Source organism: Symphalangus syndactylus, chromosome 8 (assembly GCF_028878055.3).
Source record: "Symphalangus syndactylus isolate Jambi chromosome 8, NHGRI_mSymSyn1-v2.1_pri, whole genome shotgun sequence".
Taxonomy (NCBI): Eukaryota; Metazoa; Chordata; class Mammalia; order Primates; family Hylobatidae; genus Symphalangus; species Symphalangus syndactylus.
Genome location: NC_072430.2, coordinates 43553504 through 43568717, shown reverse-complemented (window position 1 = coordinate 43568717; position 15214 = coordinate 43553504). Strand labels below are relative to the sequence as shown.

Sequence of the window (15214 nt, the reverse complement as noted above, 5' to 3'; positions counted from 1 at the left end):
AGGCTGAGACAGAAGGATAGTTTGAGCCTGGGAGGTCAAGGCTGCAGCAAGCTGTGATCACGCCACTGCACTCCAGCCTGGACAACAGAGTGAGACCTTGTTTCAAAAAAAAAAAGGATGGATTCATGTGGTACTGATAGGAAGGAATATTTACAAGAAATAAACAGAAAGAGACATACATATTGTCAACGTTGTAGGGAAAATGAACTCCAGAGATCACTGGAATGTAAGGGAAACTTCTCAAAACACTCTAGAGAATCTCCATGTTTAATCCCACAGTCCTATATTTATTTCCATTTTCACATGAACTTAAACAAAAAATTCCATTTATTTTCTTGTAGCAAACAGTAGTTTCTGCAAAGTGTTTAAAAAAACAAACAAACAAACTTGGCTTCGAATTTGTTCTGCATATTTATTTCTGTCCCCAAGAAAATATGTGGCTGGCAAGAGGATAAATATTGTGGAATGACAGTTACAGAACTGGGATTTGGCTTTCAAAAATGGAAAGTGGTCACAGAGTTATCTGTTCAGCTATATATTAAATACTTGATTTACAAAGAAAATTACACAAGCAAAATTAAACAATGAAATGGTATTCAAGGTAGAAACATGGCAATTCAGGCCGGGCACAGTGGCTCACACCTGTTAATCCCAGCACTTTGGGAGGCCGAGGCAGGTGGATCGCCTGAGGTCAGGAGTTTGAGACCAGCCTGGCCAACATAGCGAAACCTTGTCTCTACTAAAAATACAAAAAATTAGCCAGGCATGGTGACAGGTGACTGTAATCAATCCCAGCTACTCGGGAGGCTGAAGCAGGAGAATCACTTGAACCTGGGAGGCGGACGTTGCAGTGAGCTGAGATCGCGCCATTGCACTCCAGCCTGGGCAACAAGAGCAAGACTGTCTCCAAAAAAAAAAAAAAAAAAAAAAGAAAAGAAACACAGCAATTGGGATAAACTATTGATAGAGAACCTACTGTGTGTAACACAGTCACAATACTCAGTATTAAGAGGAGTACAGAAAATTACTGACATAATCTCTAAGCTCTAGGTTCTCATAATCAAGAAAAGGAATATTAAAAGCCTGTATGACAAAATACTGCAAATGCTTTAAGAGAGGCACAAATTGCAACATACCTTAAGAGGGGGATAAGATCACTGACTTGAGAGAAAAAACAAGAAAAGACTTCATGGAAACTGCAGCATTTGAAAAGTGGAATTCCAACAACTCTAACTTCTGAATATAAAAACAACTTAAACTAAAAAGTTTTCCTTCTGTTAGTATGGAGGTATATATTGCCTCTCGGGTGTCACTAAAATGGAAGGTGGCTAATAAAAATGTACTAAATTAATCTAATAGAACATTTTCTTTCTTTTTTTTTTTTTTTTTTTGAGATGGTGTCTCACACTGTCGCCCAGGTTAGAGTGCAGTGGCATGATCTCAGCTCACTGTAACCTTCGCTTCCTGGGTTCAAGGGAGTCTCCTGCCTCAGCCTCCTGAGTAGCTGGGATTACAGGTGCTGGCCACCACACCCTGCTAATTTTTTGTATTTTTAGTAGAGACGGGGTTTCACCATGTTGGCCAGGCTGGTCTCGAACTCCTGACCTCGTGATTCACCCACCTCAGCCTCCCAAAGTGTTGGGATTACAGGCGTGAGCCACCGCGCCTGGCCCTAGAACATTTTCAAAAAGGAATCTGACAATAATAGCCATATCTTCAATTGCCATTTACCTTCAAATACTGTACTTCGAATTTTACACTAAGAAATTTGAAAAATTAAAAAACAGACTTAAAATAAGACTATTCACTCATTCACTTATTAATACTTTATAAAGTGAACAAGTATAACTGGACACAAAAATTAACTCTAAGAATTACGGCAGTAAGACACAAAGGGATGTGAAATGAGTTACATAGAGCTGACCAATAAAAGGAAGCCTAATTTTTTGTCCACATCTCTTCCCACCTCCAAAAGAGGAACTTAACAAATGCATTTTATGAAAAATACACTTAAAAGTGTCCTTAGTAACAGATTTACATATGATACAAAAATCCTTTTAAAAATAGTTTATTAAGGTATAACGTATGTAGAAAGAAGCATACAAAGTGTAGAGCTCAATTACTTTTCACAAAGAAACACACATAATTAGAATCCAGATCAAAAACAGAACATTAGTAGCACCCTAGAAGCTCCTCTATGTTCCTGCTTCCAGTCACTTCCTGTTCCCTTACCAAAGATACCACTATCTTAATTAACTTCTAACATCATGATGTGTTTTGCCTATATTGAATTTTATTAAAAAGAATCACACAATATTATCCTTTTGTTGTTTGGTTTCTTTCACTCAATATTGTCTATGAAATTCATCCATACTCTTGTGCTTGCAGTTTGCTATGATTTGAACGTTTGTCTCTTCCAAAAACTCATGTTGAAATCTATTGTTATTGTAATGGCAGTGGGGGGGCGGACCATTAAGAGATAATTAGACCATGAGGGCTCTGCCCACATGAGTAGGATTAATGGATTAACACCAATATAAAAGGGTACAACTGTCTGCAACAAAGGCCATCTAATTTTTACAAAGTGCCCCTTCCTAAGAAAACTTAATAAATAAGAAATGTTTAGGAAATCTTTGAACTACCTATTTTAAAAATATTTAAAGCAAATAAATATAGAACATGAGGTGCTCAGGTTACTATGCAATGACAGAACAACAAACAAAAAAATCAAGTTCTTCTCTGTATGCCAACAATTTGAAATTTTTCTGCATGATCAGCATTTCCTTTGCTACTTTACTTTCTTTAAATAATTTTTTGTCATTTCTGTGAATTCTATAAATGAAGTCAAGTTGGATTACAACTAAGATATATGAAAAAATTTTAGGTAAATTTTTAACTTTATATAATTTCAAATTTAAAGAAAATTTGCAAAGATCATCAATTATTTACATTTCATCTGATTTGCTTTATCATTCTCTTTCTTGTTCATTTTTTCTTGAGATGGGGTCTCACTATGTTGCCCAGGCTGATCCTGAACTCCTGGACTCCCATCTCGGCCTCCCAAAGTGCTGGGATTACAGGCGTGAGCCCGCATCAGGTCCATCTCATACATTTTTTTCTGAACCATATGACAGTCAACTGCAAACACACTATACACTATTTTAGTCCTAAATATTTTTGTATAGTCTCCTAGGAACAAGAATATTTGCTTAGAGAACCATAATATAGCTAAGCAAATCAGTACCAATGTTAAAGTTACTACATAACAGCTGGGCTCGGTGGCTCACACCTGTAATCTCAGCACTTTGGGAGACCGAGGCGGGTGGATCACGAGGTCAGGAGATCAAGATCATCCTGGCCAACATGGTGAAACCCCTTCTCTACTAAAATACAAAAAATTAGCGTGGTGGTGTGTGCCTGTGATCCCAGCTACTTTGGAGGTTGAGGCAGAGGAATCGCTTAAACCCAGGAGGTGGAGCTTGCAGTGAGCCGAGATTGCGCCACTGCACTCCAGCCTGGAGAAAGAGTGAGACTCCATCTCAAAAAATAACTTAATATATGTCTACAGTCCATACTGAAATATGTTCTTAGTTATGTGTGTTAATTGTTACAGGGTGTTATGACTTGAATAGGTCCCCCCCAAAATTCAAGTGTTACCAATGTGACAGTACTAAGAGGTGGGGCCCTTAAGGAGTGATTAGGCCAGGAGGGCTACTCCCTCCTGAATGGGATTAAGGCTTCGTGCAGTTTCAGCTAGCTTGCTTTTCCACTTTTTGGCCATGTGAAGACACTGTGTTCCTCTTCTCCGGAACAGACAACTGGACCTGCCAGTACCTTGATCTTGGACTTTCCGGCCACCAAAACTGTGAGAAAATAAAATTGTGTTTATAAATTACCCAGTCTCAGGTATTCTGTTACAGCAGCACAAATGGGTTAAGAAAGACGAGAAGTCGCCAGGCTCGGTGGCTGACGTCTGTAATCCCAGTACTTTGGGAGGCAGGGGTGGGAGGATCACTTGAGGTCAGGAGTTGAAGACCAGCCTGGCCAACATAGTGAAAACCATGTTTCCACTAAAAATACAAAATTTAGCCAGGCATGGTGGCAGGAGCCTATAATCTGAACTACTTGGGAAGCTGAGGCAGGAGAATCACTTGAACCTGGGAGGTGGAGGGTGCAGTGAGCCAAGATCATGCCACTGCACTACAGCCTGGGCGACAGAGCAATACTCATCTCAAAAAAAAAGAGGCAAAGTAATTGCGTCTAGGTCCTCTTAGCAAACAAAGCTCGAATATAAATATATGTATTATATATAAAAATGTATATGTCAGTGTATATGCATACACATATATGTGCCTATATATGTATATCTATATGAAAATATACATATATGTGTATTTATCTATATTTATATAGATATTTAATATTTAAATAAGATTAATAATATATTACATAGATAAGAATAGATATTAAAAATCATAACTTCCAATTCAAATCCAACATCATAGGGTTCATTCCAGCCATTTCTCTTTTCCATATATAAAACTCCTTTCTCCAACAATGAAAAAACTTGACTCCCATTATCCTCAATACACTTACTGATTTGTTCAGTCCTAGAACAGACAAAAAACAGTTTCAAAATTGCTAATTCATACCACTACAAAAGAAAAGCCTAGAAACTAGGATTCACTATTGTTTATATTTCAATATTCATTTCATTATATTCATTGTATTATATATCTTCAATATATGTTATATTCATTTCATTATATTTCATTCATTATATTGCATAATTCATCATTGTTTACATATTCATTATTGTTTATATTTCTGTTTATCTTGAGTTTAAGAATATACCATTTTACTTATCTTTAAGTGGAGCTGAAATACAGTTAGGTTCATCTGATTCTGTTTATACTTTTAGGGTTTTATCCCTATCCTTATTGATTTTTTCTTATTTTGTTTTTTATAAAACATTAGTATGACATTCTCAACTGATGTCATAAAAATTGTAACCAGGATTCTCTCTCTCACTGACATTGGAATAGAGCTTTATAATTTAGGAAGTATATTTCCCATAAAAAATGAACCTTTCCATAGCCACTGCAAGCATCTACCACCACCCCACCCAGGCCCAGCTGTTTCCCAGGAATTACTGTCTTTGGGTAATATGGAAAGAAGGGATAAAATGAAATGGGTGAACCCTATGCCAGCAACCTCATAGATCATTACTTGTAAGGTAGCTTCAAACTGTGCTCCTTGTAGTGATGCCACAAGGTGCAAGGGCAGGACCCAGTAGGTAGAACTATAAGTCCCTGCCCTGTCTTCAATTAAAGCTGCTATGCTTTTACTAGTATAATATATTGGGCTTTAGCCTCAGATTTTGTTCATTCAACTCACAAATATTTATTGAGTGTCTATGCTTGCCAGGCACTGTTCTTGGTGCTTAGGATACTTCAGTGAACAAATCCGTCATGGGACTTACATTCTAGTTGTGTGGGAGACAAACAATAAACATAAGTAAATTATATAGCTAGTCATAAAAGCTTAAAGCTGTAGAAAAATTTTGAACAAGGTAAAGGAGTTTAGAAATATCAGGGTCAGGAGGAAGAAACATAATTTGCAGTATCAGAATGTTTGAGTTAGGTCTCACTGAGAAAGGAAAGTTTTTTTTTTTTTTTTTTTTTTTAAAGACAGGGTCTTACTCTGTCACCTAGGATGCAGTGCAGTGGCAGGATCACAGCTCACTGTAACCTCAAACTCCTTGGGCTCAATAGATCTTCCCACTTCAGCCTCCCAAGTAGCTAGAACTACAGGTACACACCACCATGCTTAGCTAATTTTTTTTTTTTGAGATGGAATTTTGCTCTTGTTGTCCAGGCTGGAGTACAATGGTGTGATCTCAGCTCACTGCAACTTCCACCTCCCAGGTTCAAGTGATTCTCCAACCTCAGCTTCCCTAGTGGCTGGGATTACAAGCATGCACCACCACGCCCGGCTAATTTTTGTATTTTCAGTAGATACGGGGTTTCACCATTGTTGGTCACGCTGGTCTCAAACTCCTGACCTCAGGTGATCCGCCCACCTTGGCCTCCCAAAGTGCTGGGATTACAGGCGTGAGCCACCACGCCCAGCCACTCAGCTAATTTTTTAAAAAAATGTTCGTAGAGAATTTTTTCTCTACCATGTTGTCCAGGTTGGTCTCAAACTCCTGGCCTCAAGCAGTCCTCCCACCTTGGCCTTTTTAAAGCACTGGGATTACAGGTGTGAGCTACTGCGCCTGGCCGAAAGCTTCCTTTTGTATATCTTATTTAGGCTTGAAAGTCACTGGCAAAGAAGAATAGCTGCCCAATTTTCCAGTTGGTGCCAACCCTATGTCTACAGGTCCAAGGATAGCCCAAAGGAAAGAAAGACATAAAATATTTTCCTTCCTTCTTTCAGAGAACCTTATGCCAAAATCTGGGAATGGTGGGTCTTTCTCTGTCCAGATCCTTCTATTTCATAAGTAATTGAATATTTCTCCTAGATTCTGGCAAAGGGTTTTCCATCCATCTCAATTTCAGAAATATTAAATGTTTATTTTCCTTCTAATTATTATAGTGGGAGATTGGCATAGGCAACATCAGAACTGCTAACCAAATACTTTTTTAGGAAACTTTTTTTAGCCCTTTAAGTTACATTAACTTTTTTTTTTTGAGACAGAGTCTCACTCTTGTCACCCAGGCTGGAGTCCAATGGCATGATCTCAGCTCACCGCAACCTCCACCTCCCGGATTCAAGCGATTCTCCTGCCTCAGCCTCCTGAATAGCTGGGATTACAGGCGCCCACCACCATGCCCAGCTAATTTTTGTATTTTTAGTAGAGACGATGTTTCACCATGTTGGCCAGGCTGGTCTCGAACTCCTGACCTCAGGTGATCCGCCCGCTTCGGACACCCAAAGTGCGTGAGCCACCGTGCCTGGCCTAGAAACCTTGTTCTTCTAACCTTTAAGTTATTTGCTAAGGTGCTGCCTCTGGCTTCAAGAGATTACAAATGACTTGTCAGCCTGGCCTACATTAACTTTTATCCTATCCAAGTCACACTATCATTTCCTTGACTTTACAATCAACAAAAGACTAAGATATCTAGTCTTTCTTAGTTGTCCTAAATCATATCAGTCAAGTCCTAAAAAATTGAGTTTGTTTGCACTCAAGTACAGAATTTTATAATAATCACAGATAACATTTCATCGTCCCTTACTATGTGCCAGCTATTATTTTAAGAGCCTTATGTTTATTACTTCTTTTATATTTTACAACAATCCCCATTTTACGGATGAAGAAACTGAGATATAAAGAGATTAAATAACTTGTTCAAGGTAACATAGCTTCTAAGTAGCAGAGCTGGAATCAAAATCTCAGGTAATGTGTGTCATTATGCATATTAAACTGATTCTCAAAAAATCTTTATATAATGCATATTAAATTCCATATTGCTAGATTTGGCCAATCCAGCCTGTAGAAAAAAAAAAATCAGACTTCAATTCTATCATACAACATATATGCCATTTTTCAAAGTTTTAACTCAGTATTTGATCAGCATGCCATGAAGGGATGCAACCAAGCTATTAATAAAAAATGTGACCAGAAATATTAGCAAATTGAAAACAGAACATATAAAAAGAATTATACACCATGACCAAGTCCAGTTCATCTCAGGTATGCAAGGCTGGTTTCACATGTGGAAGTCAATTAATATAATCCATCATATTAACAGGCTAAAAAAGAAAAATCACATGATCATCTCCATAAATGCAGAAAAAGCATTTAACAAAATCCAGCATCCATTCATGATAAAAATTTTCTACAAACTAGGAACATAAAGGTTCTTCCTCAACAAGACAAAGCACATCCATTTTTAAAACCTTACAGCTAACATTACACTTAATGGTGAGAAACTAGAAGCCTTCTGATTAAGATCAAGAACAAGAAAGGGATGTCTCCTCCCTCCATTCCTTTTCAACATCATACTGGAAGTCCTAATGCAATATGACAAAAAAAAAAAGGAAATAAAACTTAACACAGATTGGAAAATTAGAAAGAAAACTGTTTTTGTTCACAAATGACAAGACTTCCCATGTAGGAAACCTGAAAGAATCAATGAAAAAACTTCCAGAATTAATAAGCAATTAGAGCAAGGTTATAGGACACAAGGTTAATAAATAAAAGTCAATCACTTTCCTATATACCAGTAATAAACAATCTGATTTGAAATTAAAACATAATACCATTTTCATTAGCACCCTCCAAAAATGAAATACTTAAGTATAAGTCTAATCAAATATGTTCAAAACCTACACAAGAAAAATGAAAAACTAATTAAAGAAATCGAACTAAATAAATGGAGAGACATTCCATGTTCATGAATAGGCAGACTCAATACTGTCAAAATGTCAGTTCTTCCCAACTTCATCAAAATCCTAACAAGTTATTTTGTGGATACTGACAAACTCATTCTAAAGTTTATATGGAAAAAAAATAAAAATAAAGTTTATAAAGAGAGGCAAAAGACCCAGAATAGCCAACTCAATACGCTACTTAATTTCAAGACTGACTTACTATAAAGCCACAGTAATCAAGACAGTATGGCATTTCAAAAATACAGACAAATAGATCAATGGAACTCAGAAACAGACCCACATAAACACAGTCAACTGGAGCTGAGTATGGTGAGTGTGCCTGGAATGCCAGATACTCAGGAGGCTGAAGTGGGAGGACTGCTTGAGTCCAGGAGTTTGAGGTTACAGTGTGCTATAACTGTGCCTGTGAATCCATAGCACTCCAGCCTGGGTAACATGGTGAGACTCCCATCTCTATAAATAAAAATATTTATTTAGTTAGTTATTGTCAACTGATCTTTGACAAAAGAGCAAAGCCAATACAATGGTGAAAAGATAGTCTTTTTCAACAAATGGTGCTGCAGTAACTGGACACCCCAATGAAAAAGAAAAAAGGTAAGAAAAAGAACTTAGATATAGACTTTAACATCCTTCACTAAAATTAACTCAAAATGGATCACAGACCTAAATGTAAAATGTAAAACTATAAAGCTCCTGGAAGATAACATAGGAGAACATCTAGATGACTTTGGGTAAGGCAATGACTTTTAAAATATACACCAAAGGCACAACCCATTAAAGAAATAATAAGCTGGACTTCATTAAAATTTAAAATTTCTTCTCTACTAAAGATACTGTCAAGAGAATGAGAAGACAGGCAACAGACTGGCAGAAAGTATTTGCAGAAAACATGTCTGATAAAGAACTATTATCCAGGCTGGGTATAGTGGATCATGCCTGTAGTCCAGCACTTTCGGAGGCCAAGGGGGGCAGGCAGATCACTTGAGGTCAGGAGTTCGAGACCAGCCTGGCCAACATGATGAAACCCATCTCTACTAAAAATACAAAAATTAGCTGGGCGTGGTAGTGCATGCTTGTAATCCCAACTACTTGGGAGGCTGAGGCGGAAGAATCATTTGAACCCTGGAGGTGGAGGTTGCAATGAGCCGAGATCATGCCACTGCACTCCAGCCTGGGTGACAGAGAGAGATTCCGTCTCAAACAAACAAACAAACAAAAAACAACAGAAACTATTATCCAAAATATAGGGCCAGGTATGGTGGCTCACGCCTGTAATCCCAGCACTTTGGGAGGCCGAGGCGGGCAGATCACCTGAGGTCAGGAGTTCGAGACCAGCCCAGCCCACATGGCGAAACCCCGTCTCTACTAAAAATACAAAAATTAGCCAGCTGTGTTAGCGGGTACCTGTAATCCCAGCTACTTGGGAAGCTGTGGCAGGAGATTTGCTTGAACTCAGGAGGCGGAGGCTGCAGTGAGCTGAGATCGTAACACTGCCACCAGCCTGGAGATATATATATATACACATACACGCATATATATATATATATATATATATACACATACACGCATATATATATATATATATATATATATATATATACACACATACACGCATATATATATATATACACACACACACACACACACACACACACGCATATATATATATACACACACACATACATATACCAAAAAATTCTTAAAACTTAACAGTAAGAAAACTAACAACCTGATTTAAAAATCGGCAAAGACTTGAACATATTTCACTAAAGAAGAAATACAGATGGTAAATAAGCATATGAAAAGAAATGATCATATGTCATGAGGGAACTGCAAATTAAAACAATCAGATACCATTACACACCCACTAGAATGGTCAGAATCCAAAACACTGACAACACCAAATTCTGAGAAGCAGTTCCAGCAACAGGAACCCCTCATTCATTGTTGATGGGAATGCAAAATGGCACAGCCACTTTAGAAAACAGTTTGGCAGTTGCTTACAAAACTACACATACTCTTCACATACAATCCAGCAATTACATTACTTGGTATTTATCCAAATGAGTGGAAAACTTATGTCCACACAAAAGCCTGCACACAGTTGTTTACAACAGCTTTATTCATAATTGCCAAAATTTAGAAGCAACCAAGATGTCCTTCAGTAGGTGAATAGATAAATAAACTGTGGTGCATTCAGAAAATAGAATATTATTCAGTGCTAAAAAACAAATAAAGCTTCAAGCCATGAAAAGACATAGAGGAACCTTAAATGCATATTACTAAGTGAAAAAACCCAATCTGAAAAGGCTACATACTGTATGACCCCAACTACATGACATTTTGGAAAATATAACACTACAGAGACAGTAAAAGGACCTGAAATTGCCAGGGGTAAGGGGTTTGGGAAAGATAAACAGGCAGAGCACAGAATTTTAGGGCAGTGAAATTATTCTGTACTATACTATAATGGCAGACCATGTCATTACTTATTTGTCCAAATCCAGAGAATGTACACCACCAAGAGTTATCCCTAAAGTAAACTATGGACTTTGGGTAATAAAGATGTGTGCTGGAAGTTGATAGTGGGGAGGCTGTCCCTATGTTGGGGCAGAAGCAATATGGGAACTCTCTGTACTTTCTGCTCAATTTTGCTGTGAACCTAAAACTCCTCTTAAAAATAAAGTCTATTTTCTTAAAAATTGCCACCAGATTCAAAGAGGCGGCCAAAAAGACCTCTCCATGATCAACGAGAAATGGAACCATATACATTTGCCCTTTATATATGGCATTTTACCCAATTAACTCAACTACCTGAACTATCAAGCAACTCACATTTCTAAATCTTATCAAAAATCATTTCTCAAAAAAACTAGTATTTCCTCCTCCTTCATCAGGGGAAAGCATCTAAGTGTTGCTTTTTAATTTAGTTCTAAAATGATTTTTAATGAACTTTGTAAAAAAATTATTACTTGAACCAGAAAACATGTTCATTCATTCAACAAATTATGTATTGACAACCAATTACAAGATAGGTATTCTTCTATAGAGATATAGCAGAGAATGAAACAAACCCTCTACCCTCATGGTAGTTGCATTTTATTTGGAGAGATTGTCAAAATAATGAAGAAACAAATACATAATATGTTGAGACATATGAAGAAAAATCAAGTAGGATTGGAGAAAAGAAAGTGTTGGGATTGGGGAACAGGCTAGAAAGGAGGCGGCTCTTCTAAATAAATGGTTAAGAGAAGGCTTCATTTGTTACGTTATATTTGAGCAAACAGATCTAAAGGCAGTTGAGTAGTAAGAGGGCAAGCCCAAGTACATAGGTGGAAGAGAGCACTCCAGCTGAAAGGGACAAGTGTACAGGTCCTGAGGCAAGTGTACAAGTCCTTAAGATGGAAGTTGCAGTGTTAGAGGAGTAACAAGGAGATGATGTGGGTACAATTTACTAAGTGAAGGGAGGTGAGGAAATGAGGTTGGAAAGAAAGCTGAATGTTTCAGAAAGTTTCAGAGGCCATTGCAAGTACTTGGGCTTCTGTTCCTAATAAGGTAAAAGCTACTAAAGGGTTCTGAGAGGAGGAATAATGAGATTTATGTTTTTTAAGAACCACCTTGGCTACTGTATTGTAAACAGATCATAAAACAGGGAAGCAGTAAGGAAACTATCAAATTAATCCAGATGAGAGGTGACAATGGCTTGGACCAGAGTGATAACAGTAGAGGTATGTCAGGGAGATGGTCCACTTCTGTTTGTGACCCCAGCTCCAGGAGAAACCACATCTGAAGCCTAGCTGCAACAGAAATTGCCAAATGAGTAGGTTTACAATCATCCACAGTCATTTTCCAAGACCTCTGCACATGGTAGGATTCTGGACATATCTTATGGGTAGAACTAACAAGATTTTGTTAATGAATTGGAAATACATTGTGAGAGTGAAAGATGACTCTAAGATTGCTGACCTGAGCAATCAGAAGAATGGAGTTGCCATTTATTGTGAGATGCAGCAGACAGAAGGAGGAGCAGGTTGAAGGGGACAAATCAAAAGTTTGGTTGTTAGCCTGATAAAATGTAAAGGTTTATGACTGAGATAGTTACATGTCACACTAAATTTTTTTAATGACAAGCTAGTTCCTACTCTAGCACACGTCACTTTCATCATTAAATAGTCTTAACCCCCAAGTCTGAATGTAATAACTCTTCCCTCTGAATCACCAATTTTTTTCATTTCTTATACTATTTGTTACATTGTAACTATTGGTGTATACCATGATCCCATAGATCTTAGGTACCCTGAAAGTAGAATTTGTGTTTTATAGTTGTATGATAATAGTAATAAGCACCACCATTGATTGGGCACATTTATCAACTAGCTTCTTTTTTTTTGAGACAGAGTCTTGTTCTGTCACCCAGGCTGGAGTGCTGTGGCACGATCTCCGCTCACTGCAACCACCACCTCCCAGGTTCAAGCAATTCTCCTGCTTCAACCTCCCAAGTAGCTGGGATTACAGGTGCGTGCTACCACACCCAGCTAATTTTTGTATTTAGTAGAGACGTGGTTTCGCCATGTTGACCAGGCTGGTCTCAAACTCCTAACCTCAAGTGATCTGCCCACCTCAGCCTTCCAAAGTGCTGGGATTACAGGCGAGAGCGACCGCACTCAGCCTCAATTAGCTCTTTTAATTCTTCTATTATCACTTTTATTGTTAGTATTTAACCAGCAAGAAAATTCAGGTTCAGAGATATTAAATAACTGCTCCAAAGAAACACAGTAAGACAACAAATACTTAAACTCAGGTTTGTCTAAATCTAAAGGCAGCATTCCACATTGTCTTTAATCAACCTCAGTATCTAATTTAAAACCTTGTCTATGAAAGGTACCTAATATATTTCTATAGAATAAATAACTAGATAAATATCTCTGTCTTGGGAGAGAAAACACTGAAGAGAAGGTATATTAGAGTCAGACCAATGATCAGAACAGAATTGGAAGAAAAAGAAAAAAAAAAGGTAAGAAAATCCTTAATATGGCTTATAAAGCTTGGCACGATTTAGCCCTTGCCCATTAGACCAAGCTTCTTTGATGCTTTAAACCTGCCATGCTTATTTTCCCTTCAAGGTCTCTAAGCCATACATAGTTCTAACAACCCATTATTTTTCCCCAAGTTAATTCTACTCATCCTCAGAGCTCTGCTCAAATATCACTTCCTCAAAGTAGCTGTCCTTGACCATCCCCGACTCTAGCTAAGCCAGCTACCACTATAAGAAGTTCATAACACTCTGTACGTCTCCTTATCACAATTTTATTTTTTATTTATTTTTTTTTTTTTGAGACGGAGTCTCGCTCTTTCACCCAGGCTGGAGTGCAGTGGCGCGATCTCAGCTCACTGCAGGCTCCGCCCCCCGGGGTTCACGCCATTCTCCTGCCTCAGCCTCCCGCGTAGCTGGGACTACAGGCGCCTGCCACCTCGCCCGGCTAATTTTTTTTTGTATTTTTAGTAGAGACGGGGTTTCACCGTGTTAGCCAGGATGGTCTCGATCTCCTGACCTCGTGATCCGCCCGCCTCGGCCTCCCAAAGTGCTGGGATTACAGGCGTGAGCCACCGCGCCCGGCCGTTATCACAATTTTAAATGAAGGTACCACTCCTCCCTACAAGAATATAAGCTGCATGAAGGCAGAATCCTCATATGTTTTCCTTACTGCAGTGATTAAAATATGCTTAAAATTGTTTAATATTGTTTTATTATAAATTCTTAATATTGTTTAAAAAATGAATAAGTAGTAATAAATAATTATAATTAATAAAAACAAATAAATAATGCAAGTAAGATATGATAGGCCAAAATACCAGAGAAAAATAAAATGCAGAGTTAAGCCTGACATTCTCCACTACTTTTTTTCTGCTAGGGCAACCAGCTTCAAACCAGAGCTTTTGGAAACCTCACAGTGACAGAAATTAGGGTTCATAGCTACCAAGACAGGCAGATTTGCCGGGCTAAAATCCCAGAAAAAAAAGCAATCACAGAAAAAACAGCCTGGACATGCTATATTGCTTTTGCCCTCGGGGTATTTACTGAATCCCAACATGTGGAGGCAAAGTGCTTTTTTATTATTATTATTATTATTTTTTGAGATGGAGTTTTGCTCTTGTTGCCCAGGCCTGGAGTGCAATGGCACGATCTTGGCTCACTGCAACCTCCGCCTCCTGGGTTTGAGCGATTCTCCTGCCTCGGCCTCCTGAGTAGCTGGGATTACAGGCGCATGCCACCATGCCTGGCTAATTTTTGTATTTTTAGTAGAGACGGGGTTTTACCATGTTGGCCAGGCTGGTCTTGAACTCCTGACCTCAGGTGATCCACCTGCCTTGGCCTCCCAAAGTGCCATTGCACCCAGCCAAAGTGCCTATTTTTATAGAGAAAAAAAAAAAAAAGTAAGCAGAACTTTAGGTAGTCTCACAGAAAAATTAAGAGTCCAGGGCCTGAGAAGAAGGAGAGGCCCTGACACATACCCTAGGTACCTCTGGTACCTCTGAAATACAATACTCTTGAAGTGGAAACTAGATTTAAACCAGCCCTTGAGAACCATAAAACAAAGCCTCAGATCATCTCAAGCCCATATTGGAACAATGTCATCTACTCCTATTTTTAACTACCATCAGAGAGGAGAAAAACAAATCCTCTCTAGAGAACAGTATCATCATAAAGAGCCTCTATTACTTCCCATATATGATGTTTGACATTCATTTTTAAAATGACCAGGAATGCTAGGAGACAGAACCAAATGACTGAAAATCAAGAGAAAAAAAGAAGACA

General features: G+C 38.2%; 1 protein-coding gene across 23 annotated transcripts in view; it reads right to left on the bottom strand.

The window, feature by feature from the left end:
- NUMB (NUMB endocytic adaptor protein) overlaps window positions 1-15214 on the bottom strand; it is a 205041-nt gene that overhangs the window by 107084 nt on the left and 82743 nt on the right. The gene's annotated exons all lie outside the window — the stretch shown is intronic.